The 20,530-nt window shown below is 42.6% G+C and overlaps 1 long non-coding RNA gene and 1 other non-coding gene across 2 annotated transcripts; one reads left to right on the top strand and one right to left on the bottom strand.

Annotated features, from left to right (window-relative positions):
• Positions 1–6,433: 6,433 nt before the first annotated feature.
• On the bottom strand, positions 6,434–6,515 carry Trnas-gcu (transfer RNA serine (anticodon GCU)). The gene has a single exon. It is a non-coding gene; the product is annotated as a tRNA-Ser (tRNA).
• Positions 6,516–14,206: 7,691 nt separating this feature from the next.
• Positions 14,207–20,340, top strand: LOC129668741 (uncharacterized). The gene is made up of 4 exons (XR_008718966.1): positions 14,207–14,258; positions 16,009–16,048; positions 17,206–17,265; positions 20,279–20,340. It is a non-coding gene; the product is annotated as an uncharacterized LOC129668741 (long non-coding RNA).
• Positions 20,341–20,530: the final 190 nt, after the last annotated feature.

The following is a 20,530-nucleotide window of genomic DNA, read 5'->3' as shown; positions in this document are numbered from 1 at the left end:
GATCTCTGGAAGAACAGTCAGTTCTCTTAACCGATAAGCCATCTCTCTAGCCTAGTCATTTCATTATTTTTATTTATTTATTTAACAAACATTTCATTTGAGCAAGAAAAGTGCCTCCCAAGTGGCTGGCGCAGGTCCAGAGATGTATTCTCCAGTAGGATCACACTTCTCCCTAACCATAAGAGACCAAGCTCATTCCAGTCTTCACCTACTGAACCAGTCTTTCCTGTGTGTAGTGGCACACACCTTTGGACTCAGCCTGGCCTCAAACAAACCAAAAACCTGTGTCGAGCAAACAAGAAAATAACACAGACACACACAAAATCAGTTTTTGCAAGTCTTGAAGTCTGGGTTCTCTCCCTTTGTCTCTTTCTCTTTCTCTCCTTTCTCTTTGTTTTTCTTGAGAGGGACTTGCTACATAGCCTGAGATATCCCCAAAATTACTATGTATCCTAGTTGGTTTCACACTCAGGATCAATCTCAGCTTTCAAATTGAATTGCGTGAGTTATAGACGACCATCTGCAAGCTTGGCTTGAAGACATTTTTTTTTAATCCCAAATGGTAGAATTACGTGCACCACCACTCTTGATTTTGAAGATTTCTGTGTATAGTAAGACACAGACTGTAAGCAAACATACACACACACACACACACACACACACACACACACTATCCATTGCAAGTTCTTCCTCTAGAACTAAGTCTTAAAAGAGTTGTTGGTGTATAATCGCCCAGAACCGTGGAGTCTCAGCAGCTAACCACTGACAAATTCTTCCCTGGTAACGTCCTAATCAACAGAGGGAGTGCGTCTTTTTGAAGCTGAATTCAGAGGATGAATTCAGTCAATGCTGTTAATGTCTTGATTATGTGTTCTCTTATCCGTCTTCCTCGCGGTCTTCCGGAGACTGGGGTTGGAACGTCCTGTAATAGTTGAGGACAGCGCGAGCAGCAACCTCGGGTGTACGGAGAGTGTTCTTGTGAGCGGAGGCCTGCTGATGGGATTTTAGAGGGTTAAAAAGTTGCAACCAACTCTTCGCGTCCAAAGCTGCAGGTTGCGACTGATCCAGTAGGTGGCGCCTCTCGCTCTAATTTCGTTTCTATTAAGTAACTCAAGCTGATTTCTTTTTTTTTTCCCCCTCGCAGTTTTTAAAATAATGTGGCGTTGCTGGTTGTTTTCACTCCCGTTAGAAAAATCGAGCCAAGTACTGGCAGTTAGGGATCAGATCAACAGGAGAGAAAACCCCGGCATTGTCACAGCAAGCCTTCCTGTTAGGAAACAAGCGCACAGAGAAGCAAGGCGCCGGAGAGGTTCCAGAGTGAGCATCCTGACCCTGGCACGGAGGACATCTGGGGGGGGGGGGGGGGGGGATGCCTCGAAGTCTTCTAGGGATGACTTGGCTGTCGTACTCCGTGGTTACCTCTGCAAGACCAGCGCAAGACTGAGTCCACCAACGTTTCTGCGGGGCTGCTGAGGGAGGGGCTCGTGAAGGGCCGCCCTGCCTGAGGGGCTTTGGCAGTTAATGCTGCTAGGGCAGAGAATGCCATTTTCTTCGGTGGTCTAGCCACTGAAAAGTTACCCAGGCTCCAGAAAATAACCTCCCAGCCATGCCCATGCAAGCAGCCCTTATTTACACCGTCGCATCACGCATCCAAAACCAACCAACCAACCAACTAAACAAACAAAAATGTTGAAAGTAGGAGGGGGGCTTCTGGGAAAGAAGGGTTTTGGTGGAAGAGGAAGTAGGGATGAGAGAGGGTATAGGGAGTGAGAATGACTAAAATGAATTATACACTCTGTACACGCAAGAAGCTACCCAAGGATAAATATTTTTTAAAATATTTATTTATTATGTATACAGCGTTCTGCCTGCAGGAGCACCAGAAGAGAGCACCAGATCTCATTAGAGATGGTGGTTGAGTTACCATGTGGGTTGTTGAGAATTGAACTCAGGACCCCTGGGAAGGTAAGCCAATGCTCTTAACCCCTGAGCCATCTCTCCAGCCCCCTAAATATTTTTTTAAAATGAGCTTCCAATTTATTTTTTTCTCACTCTTGATTTTTCTGTACCTAATGAATCATTTTTATCTTGGGAGTGAGTGTTTCGCCTGCACTTATGTGTGTGCGCTGCATGAATGCACCCAGGGCGTCTAGTCTAGCTCTCCTGGAACTGGAGTAACAGCCACCAGCTGTAAGCGGCCGTCTGGGTGCTGGGCCCTGAACCCAGTCCTCTGCTGAGAAAGTAACCTGCTGGGCCACCTTTCCAGTCCTAGATTCTTCTAGGGTATTATAATTTTCAGAACACCTGATGATTTCCCTTTGTGAAAATAACTGGCCTGGGTTGGGAGAGAGAACTGGGCACCGTCTGTAACTCCAGTCAAGGGGATCTGATGCCAGCTTCTGGCCTCAGTGGGCACTGTGGTGCCCAGGCATAGGTACAGGCAAAACACCCATACACATAAAGTGCAAATAAAATCTTTGAAAAGCACCTGGAGTGATGGCTCAGTATCGAGAGCAGTGGTCAAGAGCACGTTATGCTTTTCAGAGGACTTGGGTTTGTTGTCCAGCATCTCCATGGAGGCTTAGGATCACCGATGGCTCAGTTTCTGGGGACCCAACATCCTCTTGTAGCCTCTAAGGGTCCCAGGCAAGCACGTGCTGCACGGATGAGTGGCCAGGCCAAATATTTATGCACACGAAATAAAAACAAACAGTGAACTAGGAACACTTCACAAGACCTACCCACTTTTTCGTTGTGGTCATTGTTTTTGAGGATCTCTCACAGTGTAGCCCAGGCAGGCCTAGAAAGCCCCCAGTTCCTCCTACCTCAACATCCTTGAATGCTTAGATTACAGGGCTGCAGCTGCCCCTCCCCCATCTTCAACTACCTGGGAGTCTGGATAGCTCCTTCAGGAGACTGACCACCCCCCCACCCCACCCCCACCCCCGGCAAAAAGGCTAACAGGCTTATACCATATAGATGTCTCCATGTCGTCATTACTGAACACCAAGCGGGACCCCCGAAAGCCCCCACAAGATAAATGGGTGCTAGTATTTGAACTTGACTCATCACTTTACCGACTAAGTCATCTCTCCAAGGCCCCATTTTAAAAGTTTTCTTTTTGATACAGGTCCTCACTAGTTCCCCAGGTTGGCCTTCTTGACCGCTGAGCCATTTCTTCAAGCCCAGAAAACTTCTTTTCAGAGCATTAAAGAAACTATATCGGGGTGGGACTAGGAGGAGAAGAGGGAGGGGGCCTACAGCAGGGATACAAAGTGAATAAATTGTAATCAGTCCATCAATTAATTTTAAAAACCTGCATTGGAATGCAAAGGCAACTACGAAAGTTGGAATACAAGTACCCAATTTTTAATTTATTTTTGATTAAGTGTATGTGTGCCCATGGCTGTTTGTGCACACCTGTGTGGATGCCCACGGAGTCCAGAAGAGGGCGATAGATCTCTCAGAACTGGGATTCCAGGAGGTTTTAAGCCCCTGCTGATGTGGCTGCTGGGAACCAAAGTTGGCTTCTCTGCAAGAGCAATACACTCTCAACCACTTGCTATCTCTTTGATCCCCTAAAGGTCCCCTAACCTCTAGATTGGGGCTGGGGAGATGGCTGGGTTGGCAAAGTACCAGCATGAGACTCTTGTTTCCTATCTCCAGAAGCCACATGAAATCAGGACACAGCGATTCGCTCCTGTAGCCCCCATCCTGGGTGTGGGTAGGGTTGGAAACCAGGTCCCTGAAGGTCCTCAGCCAGTCTAGTCCAATCAGTGTGCTCTAGGTTTAGTGAGAGTCTCTGTCTCAAAAGATAAGGCTGTAATTAATTAATTAAGGAAAATACCTGATGTCAGCCTTTGGCCTACATGGGTACAAAGATGAACACATAAACACAACTTAAAAAAGCATTCCGCTCCAGACAGTGGTGGCGCACACCTTTGATCCCAGCGCTCGGGAGGCAGACACAGGCAGACACCGTTTGGTCTATAGAGCAGTTCCAAGACAGCCAGGGCTACACAGAGAAACCCTGTCTCAAAAACAACCAAGACGCCAACCAACAAACAAATAAAGTGAATTTCATTTAAAAAAAAAAAAAAAAGAATTTCCACTGAGGGCTGGAGGGAGAGCTCACTGATTAAAAGCGCTGATGTCTTTTCCAGAAGACTAGGGTTTGATTCCCAACACCTACATGGTGATTTACAACTGTCTATAACTCCAGTTCTAGGTGATCCAGTGTCTTCTGCTGGCATGGTTGGGCTCAAGGTGCACATCAGGTGCACGGACATACATGCAGTCAAGATACCTATATACATTAAATACATTTCTAAAAAATCCACATACATTGCTGGGTGGTGGTGGAGCACGCCTTTAATCCCAGCACTCAGGAGGCAGAGGCAGGAGGATCTCTGTGAGTTCCAGGCCAGTTTGGTCCAGAGAGTGAGTTCCAGGACGGCCAAGGCTACACAGAGAAACCCTGTCTCGAAAAACCAGAAAAAAAATTAAAAAAAAAATATACAGTGTTACAAAATCTAATGGCAGGTCTAATAATGACCGTAATTTTGATGTAGCAAATACTTTCTTAGGCTTTTTTCTGTTACTACAACAAAATATGTGAAATCGTATGATTTATAAAGAATATAAAGACAGCTGGGTATGGATACGGTGGCACTCTCCTGTAATCCCAGGACTGGGAAGGCTGAGGCAAAATGTACAATGATCCTGAGCTAAAGAATGAGTCTCCAGCTACCCACAGCTCTATAAACAGTGAGGCTGTGCAAGAGGCACTTTGTCTAGAAAATCTAAGAGATCTAAGAGAATGTCTGCTGCAGTAGATGAATGTTTGTTTTATTTTGTTTCGTTTTGAGATGGTTTCTCTGTGTAGCCCTGGGTGTCCTGGAACTCACTCTGTAGACCAGATTGGCCTAGAACCCAGAGATCCACCTGCCTCTGCCTCCAGAGTGCTGGGATTAAAAGTGTGCACCACTGCCCAGATTGGATCAAATTTCTGACACATGAAATTTAACAAACTCATTCAAACCATAGGAAGTCTAAAGCAGTAACCATAATAGAATAGAAGAATACGTTATTTGTATTGGTGGCAAAGCCATAGTCAAGATTAATATCACTGAAGCCCACTGGTTTCTTTAAAAGTGTTTCCAATGAGAGATTATGAGAATAAGGATTGACCGCCGACTCCCATAGGATACTGAATTGTCTGTAAGGACAATTCCTGGCAAGACAGAAAATGAGCAGGAAGGCATGGCTGAAGGTAACTGACCAAAAGTCCTCAGACTATAAAGGTATTTGCATTTCCAAGGGATTTGGACCCAAAATGGAGGAGCCAGGAGAAAGGCTATTGCCTCCCAGCCATCAGTGCCACAAATCTGCCTAGGTGCAGGCTTCTTGGCTGGGCACACACCTCACCAGGGGCAGAGCGAGTCCAAGACAGCCAAGGTTACACAGAGAAGCCAAACCAACCAACCAACCAACCAAACAAACAAACACCCTTCACTATCTGGTACCATACAGGATGGGGGTTAAAAGTCATGGAGTCAAGAGATTTGTGTTACACTGTCCTGTCTGCAGCTTAGAAGCTGTTACAGGCTTGGACAAGTTAGTCTTTTAGTGTATGATGATGATGATGATGATGATGATGATGATGATGATGATAATAATAATAATAATAATAGAATATGAAAACATCTGCCAGGATCACAGGGTTCTCAGAGTCGAAGTGACATAATCCACATAAAATACATGGTGCTTTTAGTTACATATATGTGTGTGTGTGTGTGTGTGTGTGTGTGTGTGTGTGTGTGTGAATGAATGCATTTAAACATGAGTTGAATGAATTTGCCGGGATGATTTTACATGATGAAACTCTCTGTTCTTTTTGATTCCTAATCCTCTTCTCCGGTTAAATCCAGAAGAGCCCGCCTCTTGTCTTCTGGAAAGGTAGCCATGTTCCTGTCTTCAGTACTTTCCGGATCTTACCAGGATGTCAAATGTCATGGGCATCTTTTTGATGTATACAATGGCAACAAAACCCAGAGCCTGCTTGAAGGCTGGAAGAGGTGGTGCTTGTACTTCTCCATCAGGTCAGGTATTAAAGACCCTAAAGCAGCCGGTGTAGTGGGAGAGATAGATGTGTAATCCTAGCGTTTGGGATTACATTTTCTGATCCGTAGGGGGGGGGAAAAATCTCTTTATCTGCTTTTTCTTCATCTGTGAGGTCATAACGTTCCAAAACTACCGTTCAAATATTTCATTCCTTCCAATCCCAGTACTACAAACAAAAACACTTCCCGAGGCTAATGGTGTTAGATAAAGTCTAATTAAAAATTAAAATCCTGTAAGTTATACATTCACAGTAAATTAGCGAAAACCCGAGGCGTAAGATGAAAAAAAAAAAAGAAAAAAGGAGAGTCAACGACGAGGATGGGATTCGAACCCACGCGTGCAGAGCACAATGGATTAGCAGTCCATCGCCTTAACCACTCGGCCACCTCGTCCCAGAAGCTCACTCCTTCCCGGCACCTATAGGGAGCAGCGACGGAGGGACGTGACGCAACAACGCGGAAGTCGCCATTTTGTACGGAAGCCAACAGCGCGATTGTTTTGTGTCGACAATCGAAAAGAAGATGGCCGTTCTCGGACTGGGAGAGGCGAGGGAAACTCTGTAGGGAAACGAGGAGACCTCGAGGGAACCCGAGTCAGCGCCGAGGACGACGGACAAGTTTAAGTAAGTCTGAGGGGTGGGGCCGGCCCGGACGCCGAGCGGCGGGGCGGGGGGGGGGGGGGGGGGGGGGGGGGGCGGCGGTGGCGCGGAGCGCAGCACTGCGCGTGCGCACCGCCCTGGCGGTTAGATTTGAATAGTTGGCCGACGCCGGCCGGGCGTTGTGAGGTGACGTCGAGCTGTGAGGCGCGCGCGGGCCCCGGACGAGGCTGGCGAGCGGGCTGCGGCGGGGGTGAGGACGCTCCCTTCTCGTTCCGGGCCCCTGAGAGGGCTTGGGCTTGTGCCTGAGCGCTGGAGGGCCGGCGCCGGCTGGCTCGGTCGGCCGGGAGGGCTCGGGAGGGCCGGGGACGCGCGAGCCGCAGCGGCCCGCCCTCCTCCATCCCCTCCTCCTCCTCCTCCAGCGGCGCCTTTCGCCTCCCCTGTCCCAGCGGTGCGTGATCCTGACGGAGTTCCCGGCCCCGGGGGCTCTGAAGGCGCCGAGTGGATGTTAGATCCTAGGCTCGTCTGGACGCAACAATAGAGTTGGCGGTTTCCGGTGTGAACCGAGTGAGCCTCGGTGCGACGCAGGTCAGATCGTCAGGCTCCGGGTTCGAACCCTTTGGGTGGGAATAGAAATGTTGCTGTCAGGCTGGGCAGGGAAGCCGAGGCAGGCGTGAGTTCGAGCCCTGCCTGGGTGCCGTGTGTGGCAGGCTCTCAGCGGCTCCTCTAGCACCGTCTTTGCAGCCACCCTTCCCCGCAGTGACGAGAGTGGACTCTGAGTTTCAGAAACTGTAAGCAAGCCCTCAGCTGCTTCCTATTATCAAGCGTTGTGGTCACGGTATCTCTTCCCAGCAATGGGGCAGTGACGAAGACAGAGGTTATCGGAGATGAAGGTCTCGCTAAAAAACTAAGGTTATTCTAGACACAAAGGTTGGAGTTAGTTTTCACTTCGGTTAAATCGATTGGTTCCGTTGAGTTTCTCATGTGCCTCATAGAGCTTGTAGACTGCACGAAGATGGTATTTCATTGGTCAACTCGTTGGAGGGATGATTTATAGATACGGAAGGAGACTGTATTGTAAGATTTTTTTGGTCATTAAAGGTTAGGCTCAAGCAATGTACATGACTATGAATGGCTGGAAAGATAAATACAGGAAGATAAATACAGGTAGATGGAGTAACAATGTTTGGAATGCTGATGGGAATGATGTATTTGATGTTGAGCGAGTAAGAGAAGATACTGACTCTGAATGCTGGACGGGATGAGCCTTTCCAATAGAATGTTCTGTGATAATGACGATACTTTATGTCTGCCTGTCCAACATGGCTGCTCTTGAGCAATCATTTTTGAGCACTTAAAGTGTAGTTATGGTTACCAATAAATGTAGCTATGGTTATCAACAACCTGATTTTTGTTTCATTTGAATTTCAGTGTATATAACTATTGAATTTGACAGCATAGCTCTAGAGTCTATATCAGTGGAGACTGTGGAAAATATTTACTGTAGATTTTGGTTGTATAAATTCAGGAGTGGATAGAGAGGCATATGGTATTTTAGCTGTGCTGCCTGCAGGTGGGTGTGATGGTCTCTGCCACATGATGTTCTGTTGTTGTTATTTATTTCAATTAAAAAAAAAATTCTTGCCAGTGCAGTTGCATATGCCTGTAACCCCAGCACCCAGGGAAGCAAAGGCAAGCAGATCTATGTGAGTTTGAGGCCAGCCTGGTCTACAAAGTGAGTCTAGGACAGCCAAGGCTACCCAGAGAAACCCTGTTCTCAAAAAACCAAACCAAACAAACCTCAAAGACTGTTGCGGCCCAGTGTCAGTACTTTGAAGACCTTTCGATTATTTAGACTAGTAATTCTCACTTTTTGGTTCAAACAGTCCAAAATAAATACTTAACAGATTTATTTATTACACAGCTAGGGTAAATAAATGTAAAGAGTATACTCTTAACAACTTTTTTTTTGTAGCCATTTGACAAATACAAGTTGAAGGGAAAAACACCATGCTTTTTTCCAAGCTGGCCATGGCATTGTACACCTTTAATCCCAGCACTAAGGAAAAAAATAATGTACCTTTTTCTTAATTAATCAATTTACTATTAAATAAATTTGCCTCTTGACCATTATCACTTTGATTAAAACAAAAACTCATTAGCTTTTCTTTGTACCAGTTGCTAAATCTCTTACTTCACAATGATACATTATTATAATTGTTAGTAATGGAGATAGATACTATTTTGAATTAGTTCACACAATGCCTGATAGATTTCAAGAATGGCTCTTTAAAAAACTAATAATGTCATCAGGTGTGGTGGCACACCCCTTTAATCGGAGCATCTGGGAGGCAGAGGCAGGTAAATCTCTGAGTTTGAGGCCAGCCTGGTCTACAAAGGGCTCTGTTACACAGAGAAACCCTGTCTTGGGAAAAAAAGAAAATCCAAACACTTCTATAAGTATGCTATAAATATACCCCTAAATGCCAAATACAGTTTTCAAGCCAATCAATAATCAGTATGAATGTGTTCAAAAAGCATTTTATAAGTAAGATTTCTCATAGTGGTCGAGGGTCTTGGCCTGTTTCTGTAAAGATGTAATGTATGGGCTATATAATAAAATACTGGTTATCTGATACGGGACTTGTGTGAAAGGGGTGTTCAATCCTCAAAGGAGTTTAAAACACCCCACCCCCCCCATTTTCACAGTTTACTGTTGTGGTGAAGGTAGTTTGGGGAGGTAATAGAAGCATTTGCTAATTTATAGAACAGGATTTTAAATTACAGTTGTAATGCTCAGAGAAGAGATACATAGTGCTACCAAGAGAACTTTGTCTTTCTTGCCAAGAGAGAATAGCCCTTATAAATACACTAATTTGGGAAGGCTGTCTGTGCTGCAGTGTGGCTAGCGTGGCTACCAAAATCAGGAAATAGTAAGGGATAGTGAAGTTTGAGGGGTAAAAAGAGACCAGATCCCCTGAGTCTTATAGGCTCTAGTGAAAAATGTCAATGTAATAGCAAGCCACTGAAATATTTTAAGTAGGAAGTTGTTCTAAATACATACATTTAGGAGATGAAAGTTGGTTCAGTAGTTGATCTTTGACAGGAAAGACCTCAGTTGTTTCTTTTTTAACTTTTTATTGATTCTTACTGATTTTCATGCCCTAGTCCCACTCATCTCCCTGTCCCTTCACATCAGCCCTTTGATCTTGCAGCCTCTGCCCCCCCAATAAAAAACACACAAGCACTAACAGAAAAAACCCAAGACAAACAAAACAACAAAGCACAGACTATCTCATCATGGAAGCTGTAGTATGTCAGTGTTGCCCACACTGTATCCCTCTATCCACACATCTTCACTTGTAAATGGACATTGCAATGAGTCATTGGTTCAAGATCTTCGGCTTCTCTTACACCATCAGTATTGAATCCTCGTCGGGACTCCTCCCATTTATCCTGTTGTTGCCCTGTGTCATAGAGATCCTGCAGCTTTGGGACAGCAGGACTGGCCCTTTTCACAAATTCCAACCAGATGATAATGATACTTGGTTGGGTCACCTTCAAGCCGTGGATCTGGGCCTGGGTGGTAGCAGAGATGGTCAGATCACTGGCTCTCTGTTATCCACACCCCTGGGGTGGGCTCTCTAGCACTGCTCTGGCTAGGCCGTTCAAGGTGGCCATCAGCAGGAGGCAGGGGCAGCTCTTCTCTCATTCTTTGGGGCTGGCTCACCTGAACCCATGCCTCCAGAACAGCTCCACTGTGCTGCCTAGTCAAGGCACAGGGCCCACTCTCCCAAGTACTGCAACCTGTGAATGGGTGGGCCAGCTCTCCTCTCGCCCTCCGGGCTGGCTCGCCTGTGCCTTTGCCATCAGCGCCAGCTCCTCTGTTGCAGAGGGAAGATGCAGGCCATTCTTTTAAGTGCTGGTTCCAGCTGGGGACAGAGCTAGCTGTCTCAATCTCATGCCCTCTGGACCAGCTTTACTGACTACTGCAGGTGGAGGTGCATCACCTCCCTACCCATGCCATATGACAGATGAGTAGCGGGGCCAGCTCGCCCACACTCTTGCCCTCTGGACTGGCTCACCATTGCCCCTTGACCAGTGTTATCCCTAATGTGATGTCCAGGCAAGGTGCAGGGCCTGCTCTCCTGAGTGCTGAGCCAGCAAAAGGCAGGGGTATTTCTCCAGAGCTCATGACCTTTGTGGTAGTTTTTCTGGCTTCTGGAGGTAGCAAGGGGGCGGTTGGGACATCACCTCCATGCTTGTGCCATCCCACAGCAGATGAGCAGCAGGGTCAGCTCTCCCACACATCCTTGGTTCATTTACACACTCCTGGTCATCAGGGCCAGCTCTACTGTGCTGTCTGGGCAAGGCATAGGGCCGCCCCTTCTGAGTGCTGCCAATGGTGAGATATTGGGCGAGTTCTCCAGAGTGCCTTATCCAGTGAGAGGCAGGATCAGTTCTGCACAGCCTCTGGACATCCCAGTGGTCCCCAGCAGCTGTCCCAACTAGGGACATCCTTATCTTCTCTAGTGATAATATGAGCCACGGACATTGATACTGACCCTTGCCCACTGTGTAGCCACAGACTCAGACATGACCTACAGCGGCAGCTCGGGCTGGGTCTTTACCATGACCCCAGGTTTCAGGGCTGGCCTGGAAGTTCTGTTTTTAAACTCTACTTTATTTGGGATTCCTTATGCCTCTACCTCCTTTCTAACTCCTCCCCCTGACCCCAGGTAGGAGAGGAAGAAGGTTAGAAGGGACAGGGGACTTAGACTTAGTTCTGGCTGGTTAGGGTAGTTGGGTTCTATCTCAGTCATTAGGATATCTAGCAGCAGGATATCTTGGCAACAGCAAATGCAGCAGTAGAACGAACAAGCACCTTCTTTCTCTCCTGGCAGTCTCCTCAAAATCCTCTCTCTGTCCTTCTCAAAACCTTTGTGGTCTCTCTCTCTCTGGGCTCTCAGAAATCCACTAACTTAGGATGACAAAGACCATACCCCTCCCCTAACCGTCTGAGGCAATTTATTAGCTGTGGACAAGCTAAGGGAGTCCCATATCCCACATTTGGGATTAAAACAAGAAACCTGTTTACATAACATAACTGTGTAGACCAAAACTTCCACTACACTGGCCACTCACAACAAGCTACTCCTCTCCACCCTCAAGTCTCTAGTTCTGTCTGTCTTTATGGTGCTCAAGCTGCTTCACTTCTCTTTCTCTCCCATCTGACCACAGCATACTCCCACATTGTGGTGGCTCCAGCTGCAGGCTGGCCACTAGGCTGCTGGGTCCCTCAGTGACATCCTCCACCAACACTGATGTGTGACATGTTGGCAAGCAGGTATCTATGGCCCGCCTGTGCCATGCACTGGTGGGTAGGAGTGTGGGTGGCATGGGGGTCTGCAGGTCTTTGTCTTCTTCCATCCTGTGCTGCCTGGATTTTATTTGATTTGATTTTTAATAGTCCAAGGCATAAAACAGCTTTGGCCACCAAGCCAGAAATCAAGATAGCATGAACAAAGAATTTCATCTGCTCTGCCCTTAACTAAGGTGTCTGTCTGCCCATTGCCAGGGGATCCCATTCAATTTCTAATACTCACATGGCAGCTCACAACTGCCTAAAACACTGTTGTAGGGGATTCCGTTGTCTTTTCTGGCCTCCACAGACAGCAGGTACAAATGTGTTACACAGACATTACATGCAAACAAAACACTCATGTAAGTTTTGTTTTTTTAAGCAGCCAAGCCAGTTGTACTGGCCCTTACCTTTAACCTCAGCACTCAGGAGGCAGAGACAGGAAGATCACCCATGAGTCTGAGGAGGCCAGCATGCATGTTCTCTGTACTCACTATAGAGTTCCAGGCTAGTTAGGGCTACACAGTGAGACTGTTTTAAAAACCAAAACAAACAACAGCAAGACCCCCGAACCCACATGCATATTTCAGACTTAAATTCAGACTTACTATGAAGATCTGTTCCCTAAATTTTGCTTTTATTATATATGAAAAAATGTGTGTAATTAGATATTATTTTTTAGGTATCTGTGTTTTCCTTATTGTTAAAAGTAAGAACGTTGTTAGTAGTTCGTGTATATGGTATTAATTTAATGTTATGGTAGAAGTGACTAGTACTAGTTGTCAAATTTTGTAGGTATTGTTTTTAAACCTGAGATGACGTCTTTTCTTACCTGGAAGTAAGGGTCTAGTTAATGCATACAGTGGGGGGAAAAAAAACAAAACTCTTATCTATCTATCTATCTATCTATCTATCTATCTATCTATCTATTTAGTGTTCGTGTGTGTGTGTGTGTGTGTGTATGTTTATGACATACTGCATATGTGGTTAGAGGTCAGAGGTTACCTTAATGAGAGTCTGTTCAGGTTCTCTCCTACCATGTGGGTTTTAAGTATTAACCTCAGGTAGTTAAACCTATTGACAGATGTGTTTACTGATGAGCTGTTGAGTAGATTTCCATTTCCAAGTCCATTCAATACTCATTGAGTAGGATTCCAATTTAAGTAATTGAGTATAGTATGTAAAATATTAATACAGTTTGGTGTAGTGGTGCTTTTCTGTAATCAGGGTTACTTAGGAGACTAAGATAGGAGAATCAAGTTAAAGAACAGCCTTGCACAGAGTGAGCTCAAGACCCCCTGGGCAACTTAGAGGCTGTGGTTGTTCTGTCAGCCTTTGGTTTTCAAGAACAACTGAAAATATAATTACTGTATGAAATAAAGTCGTGAGATTTTTGCAATTTGGGCAGTTAACTAAAAAATTAAGTATCATGTATATGTTAAAAATTAGGAACAGGTGTGATGGCCTATGACTTTAATCCTAGTACTTGGAGCAACTCTCCTTGCCTCTTTTCTCCCGAGTGCTGGGATGATAGGTATGTGCTACCATACATAACATAATTCAGTTTTCTTAAGTTAAATTTACTGTTTTAAATATCTAATTGACTTCTATTTAGAGATTGAATTAGTATGTAATCCAAATATTATATTATTTAATTATTAAGCAAACTAGGCCAAATTTTTATTGGAAAGTCCATATCATCATGCTCACAGTTAGTGTACAGACTTTATCTTGATTTTTTGGGGGGAAGCTGGGGAGGTGGGAGGGTGGCTTCTTGCTATAGCCCAGGCTGCCTTGGAGTTCAATATGTAACTAAGGCTAGTTTGGAACTCTTGCTCCACTTGCCTCCACCTCCCAAGTGATAGGATTATGGGGATGACCATAATGCCTGGCTTAGATTTTTATCTTGAGTATGAAAATTTCTAGTATTAAGTATAACATGGTACTGTCCTAAATCTTTCATGTTTTAGAGCTCACAATATGGTTTTTACTTCCTATTTTTGGTCTTTTTTTACAAAATAACTCTAAAGTCATACCAATGCTCCTAATCACCCATAGACTATCATTTTCATCTTTCTTATTAATACTATATATGTATGTTGTTTGTTTGTTTGTTTGTTTTTACAGAAAAAAGTTTTAAAAAATGGATGGAATGTCTTCAGAGGCTAATGAAGAGAAGTAAGTTCATTCAGTGCTGCTAAAGTGTTATTTTCTATCACAGAAAGTTATTTTCAAACTAGTTAAGAGATATCAGTAATGTGTGAAATTGTTTTCTATTTTGTTCCAAGTAAAAGAAGTCAGTGTTAAAAAGTGATAGCCTTTCTGTCATATTTTTGTATAAGCTCATTTAGAGTAAGAGTTTAAGACTTGCCAGGCAGCAGTGGCACACACCTTTAATCCCAACACTTAGGAGGCAGAGACAGGCAGATCTCTCTGAGTTTGAGGTCAGCTTCATCTACAAAGCAAATCCAGGGCCGTCATGACTTTTACATAGAGAAACCCTGTCTCGAAAAACCAGAGAGAGAGAGAGAGAGAGAGAACTCAAGACTTGAAGGAGTTTCATAGACACACCTCCCATTTCATAAAGGCTTTAGGAGATAAAATGGCAGTCTCACTATAAAGCCTTGGCTGGCCTGAAACTCAGTATGTACCCGAACTCACAGAGCTTCACCTTCTGAGTACAAGGGTTAAAGACGTGTGCCGCCACATCTGTCCCTTATCTTTTGTTGTTTTGTTTTTTGAGATAGGGTTTTTCTGTGTAGCCTTGGCTGTTCTTAACTACGAAGACCAGGCTAGCCTCAAACCCACAGTCATTCACCTGCCTCTGCCTCTGCTGGGATTAAAGGCGTGCACCATCACATCCAGTTTGTCCCTAATTTTTAACATATACATAAATTTTAATTTTTCAGCTAATTGCTCAAATTGAAAGTATCTCAAGATTTTATACAAAATAATTAGATTTTCAGTTTTTCATGAAAAACCTAGGGTGACAAAAAAAAATGCAGTCTTTCTTGGAATAGCTAACTAGTGGAACATACTTGCAGTGATCTTTAGACTAGGCAAGAAATCTCTAGATCATTTGAATCTCTATACTGTTCTATTTGTCTTATATGTCACAAATTATCTGTTTGGCCTAATAGGCATTTGGGAGTTTCAAAATCTAGTCTAAAAATCATATATAGTAAGCAGACCTAGTGTCTGGTGACAGAGATTGTTTATTTTAATAATTTTACCTTTGAAGATATAAATTATGAGCTACTGATTATTATTTAATTGATAATCTTATAGAACATGTGTTTTCCCCCAAGACAGGGTTGTTTTTGTGTGTGTGTGTGTGTGTGTGTGTGTGTGTGTGTGTGTGTGTGTAGTCTTTGCTGTCCTGGAACTCACTCTGTAGACCAGGCTGGCCTGGAACTCTGCCTGCCTCTGCCTTCCGAGTGCTGGGATTGTAGGCATTTACCACCATTGCCCAGCCATGATTTATTTACACTGGGCATAGGAACCTTCAGCATGTGTTTAACCAATGAACTAAACTCACTGGTTTCTTCCACTCCCACCCTTTGGTACTAGAAATTAAATTTAGGATTTCATGCATGCTACGCAAGTGCTCTACCACTGAGCCTTTAGCTCTGGGCTTTTATGTTTATTTGAAACAAGATCTCACTAATTTGCCAAGACTGGCCTTGAACTTGGTATCTTAGACAGGCCCCATATTTGTGATCCTTCTACTTCAGCCTCTCAAAAGCTGTGATTACAGGCTTATTCCACCAGGTTTGACCACAATGTGCCTTTAAAACATTGAATTCTTAAAACACAGTTTGATGTCTTATACTATAATACAAAAGGGATAAAGTAATAATAGCTTTTAGAAATTTAGTTATTTATCTACATATACATAATTTTTTCTTTCTCTTTTTCTTCTTTTCAGTGACCATACACAAAGGCCTGTTAGAAGACGGCATTCCTCAGTAAAAAAATGTTTTTATTTAATTAATAGATGTTATTCTTTACTGACTACAACAACAGTAATTTTGACTCTGGCTTTACCTTGGCATCCCAACTAGCTTCTTACTGCTTTCTAGATAAAACTCAAGTACTTAGTCTGGTTATATGCTTCAGTAAATATGCTAAAATTCATGTTTTTGCACTTTTTTTGTAATTTAATAAACTGTTTGTTTTGTTTTTTGAGACAAGGTTTCTCTGTATAACAGCCCTGGCTGTCCTGAAACTCACTTTGTAGACCAGAGCTGGCTTTGAACTCAGAGAAATTTGTCTGTTTCTGCCTCCCAAATCCTGGGATTAAAGGTGTAGACACTACGCCAGGCTAAATTTAATAAACTTTTTATTATTGTATTTCTGCATCATTGTAATTTTTAATGTACTTATTTAATAATTTTTCTCTTATATAAAAATATATTTCATTATTATAAATGCTTAAAATGTATATTTTTCCTCTTTAAAAAATATATTTATCCTGATATTCAAACTATTGCAAGAGAAAAGTTCATCTAAGTTGATTTACATACTAAATTCATTTTTAGATTATGAAATTGGAAAAATACAATGGTATAGGATGCCTATATGCAAAAGTTACCCAAAAGGAACTCTAACATAACCCTGCTGGAATTTTCTTCCTTTTTTTCTATTTGACTTTTTGGATGGGTTTTGCTAGCAGGAATAATTTATTTAATTATCTCTGATTGCTATGATATATCAAGCTCTCCTTATTTCTATGTTTAACTTCTGTGTGAAGAGTTTAATGTGTTTTCTCAAGATAGGAAAACAAGACTTAAAATTTAATTGTTAGTGTGATTGTGTTAGTCTTAAGGTGTACCCTCAGTCCTGAACTGGACATTATGAACAAATTGCACATTGTGTTAGATGGTCTCAGGACTTTTGAGTCCATGTGACGCTTTACCTAGAGGATGATTTTGTGCAAAGAATTTGGGTGAGTGGGCCATGAGAAGGCATAAATGTTAGATATTTTAATCAGTCACTTAACACTAAACACTGACTTTGAGGAATTTCAGGGATTTTAATAGAAATGTTAGTTTTTACTCATGTAATACAAATTGACTAGTAGCTACCTTAGATTTTCATGACTAAATCTGATTATTTCATCTAGATTTTGAAACCCCCAAGGAGTCCTCTTCAGGACCTCAAATGTGGAAATGAAACTGTTCAGGTAAGTCTCTAGTGCAAATGCTTTGAAATTTCAGTGATTTTGTTTTGGAGAAGGACTTAGTTTGCTGAGATTAGGTTTCACTTATATAGCCTAGAGTGACCCTGAGCCTGTGGCAATTCTGTTTGAGCTTGCCAAGTGCTAGGACTATAGATTTCTGTCATCATGCCTGGCTTCAGTGATCCTCATGAATTTTATTAGCTATGCAAAGGGATGGTACTGTAAATGACTCCCATTTAACTGTGTAAGTAAGTATCTCATTGCTTCCATATTATTGTCCAAATACTTCTGGGCTAGAGATGTAGAGATGTAACTCAGTGGTGGAATTCTTACCTACTGTGCATGAGGTCCTTGGGCACAGTGTTTAAAAGAAAAGTCCAAATTCTTGAATAAGCTGGCATTTATAATTTTAAAACTCTGTATTTGTTGCTAATAATTTAGCCTCTACTGGGATTAGAACAGGGGATGGTATTTTGACTTTTTAACCTGGCACAGCATCTAGTATATGCCTTTACCTGTTGAGCCATCTGTCTGACTTACCTGTATAGCTATTTATGTGAATGTTAGGGACTGGAAATTCAGTCCTCTCACGTACATGGCAAGCACTGCCTTTCATGTCTACTGTGTCTAATTAGACCTTTGACCATATTGACTGCTTCATACAGATGGCTACTATCTTTGTTTTGTTGTTGTTGTTGTTAAGATGTATTTTTAATTTGTGTGTATTTGTGAATGAATGCATGCATTTCAGTATGTAGTCCATGTGCCTGGAGCCCACAGAAGCCAGAAGTGATAGCCATATCACCTAGAGATGTAGATACAGGCAATTGTGAGCTTCCCAATTGGGTGCTGGGAACAAAACCTGAGCCCTCTGCAAGAAATGTTCATGTTTTTAACTACTGAGCCACCTTTCCAGCCCCCTTAAAGAGATGCATGGTCACAGCAACATTATTCACAGTAGTTAAAAGGTAGTAAAAAACAAGTGTCTGTTCACTTTGTTTAAATAAACAAAATGTGGTATTAATAAATAGTGAAATTCAGCCAGGCATGGTGGTGTACACCTTTAGTCCCAGCACTGGGAAGGCAGAGGCAGGCAGATCCCTGAGTTTGTGGCCAGCCTGGTCTATAGAGTAAGTTCAGGGCAGCCAAGGCTCCACAGAGAAACCCTGTCTTGAAAAACCTAAATAAACAAACAAATAAATAAATAAATAAATTCAATATTAAAAATCGGACATCCACTACAACATACAAGAATCTTGAAGAGCTAAATGAAGGAAAAAAAGTTTCAAAAAACAAAAAGAAGTTCTACTTGTTACCACTTATATGAAGTATAGTCAAATTAATATAGAACAAAATAGAATTCTTGGTTGCCAAGGATTTGGAGGGAGGCTCTAAATGTGTAGTTTGTTTGTGTCATATGAGTGCAAGTGTTCATGTGGATCACAGGGGCATCAGATCCCCCCTGGAGTTGAAGTTGCAGGTGATTGTGAACCTCCTAACGTGGGAAATGAACTCCGATTCTCTGTAAGAAATGTATGTGCTTTTAACCACTAAGCCATCTCCAGTTCCACAGCAAGATGTGTTAACACTGTTGAACTGTATTTATAAGCAGTGTTAAGATGAGGGTAGTGCGATAACTCAGTGGTTAAGAACACTTTCTGCTCTTACAGAGGACCCAGATTTAGTGTCTTTTGGGTGGCTCAGCTTACCTGTAACCTTAGTTCCAGAGGATCCAACATCCTCCTCTTCTGTGACACCTGCACGCATATGATGCGCACGTGCGTGCACACACACACACACACACACATTAGTTTTTCGGGGGTTTTGTTTGTTTTTGTTTTGTCTTGTGTTTTGTTTTTTTTTTTATTTTTATTTTTTATTTTTTTCTGAGACAGGGTTTCTCTGTGTAGCCTTGACTGTCCTGGACTTGCTTTGTAGCCCAGGCTGGCCTCAAACTCACAGCGATTGCCTCCCTCTGCCTCCCTGAGTGCTAGGATTACAAGTGTGCACCACAATACCCAGTTTTCTTTAAATTTCTATCTATCTATTTACTTTCAATTATTTTTTTAATGGTAAAAATGATAAATTTAATTTTATGTGGGTTTTTGTTGTTGTTGTTGTTGTTGTTGTTCTTGATTTTTACCACTAAAAAAGTGCCAAGGCAGAATGTTTAAGATGATAAATTATGTTTAGCTGGGTAGGATGACACAGGCCTGTAATTTCAGCACTGGGAGGATGAAATTTCAAGTTCATCCTTGGGCTTTACAGCAAATTTGAATGCAGCCTAGGCTATGGAAGATCATGTCTAAAATAACTTCAATAATCACAAAATAGAACTGTTTTTTAGATGGTCATGGTGCTGCATGCCTTTCATCCCAGGGCTAAGGAGACAGAGACAGGCTGATCTCTGTGAATGTAGGACAGCCTAGTCTATATACAGAGTTCCAGACTAGTCATAGCTACGTAGTAAGGCCTTATGTTCAAAATAAAAAGCTGCTTGTAATTTTAGAAGAACACATTGTAATAAGATCAGTATAGTTGACCACATAGTTCCTGTTTGGTGCCCAGTCTTTCTTGTTATTGTTTGTGTTAATATGCTTATTTTATTTTACTTGATTTTAGCCAAAAGGCCAAAAAAGCCATAATCTGCTTATTTTAACTCTTACTGAAAATCATACTCTTGAGTAGTGGTACAGACCTGTAATCCCAGGAACCAGAGAGTTGATACACAAGGTCAACATGGCTGTATATTTTGTTTCAAAATAAAGCAAAACCAAAAGAAAATCACATTTATATGAGACCACGGTTCAATTCTTGGTTCAATTCTTAGTGTTGTCATTGCCCAAAGAAGTATTTGGAAAGTCATATTCTGTCCATTAGGTGCTTCTATGTTGGGTTTTTTGGAGGAATTTTATATCATTAATTCAAAACAAGACTTGGTTCCTGCTTCTAATAGTCCAGAAACCTAATTTGCAGTGACTTATTAAGAATTGTATCCTATATCGTTTTCTCTTAGGAATCTAATGCGCCAAGAACTAGGAAAAGCTCTCGTCGAGTCAGCTTTGCAGATACTATAAAGTAAGATGAAAAAATTAAGTTAAATGTTATAGTTAATACTTTTCTCTGTCAAATACGTTGGTAGTATTCTATTTGGATAATTTGTTTTTCCAAATTAAATAATTTGTTTTTCCAAATAAAGTGTGTGTGTGTGTGTGTGTTTGTGTGTTTGTGTGTTTGTGTGTTTGTGAAGGCATGCATGTGAAGATGC

The sequence above is a fragment of the Psammomys obesus genome, unplaced genomic scaffold (assembly GCF_907164565.1).
Source record: "Psammomys obesus unplaced genomic scaffold, mPsaObe1.curated_primary_1811, whole genome shotgun sequence".
NCBI classification, from domain to species: Eukaryota; Metazoa; Chordata; class Mammalia; order Rodentia; family Muridae; genus Psammomys; species Psammomys obesus.
The sequence above is the reverse complement of the archived record's forward strand: the minus strand, read 5'-3'. Positions and strand labels throughout refer to the sequence as shown.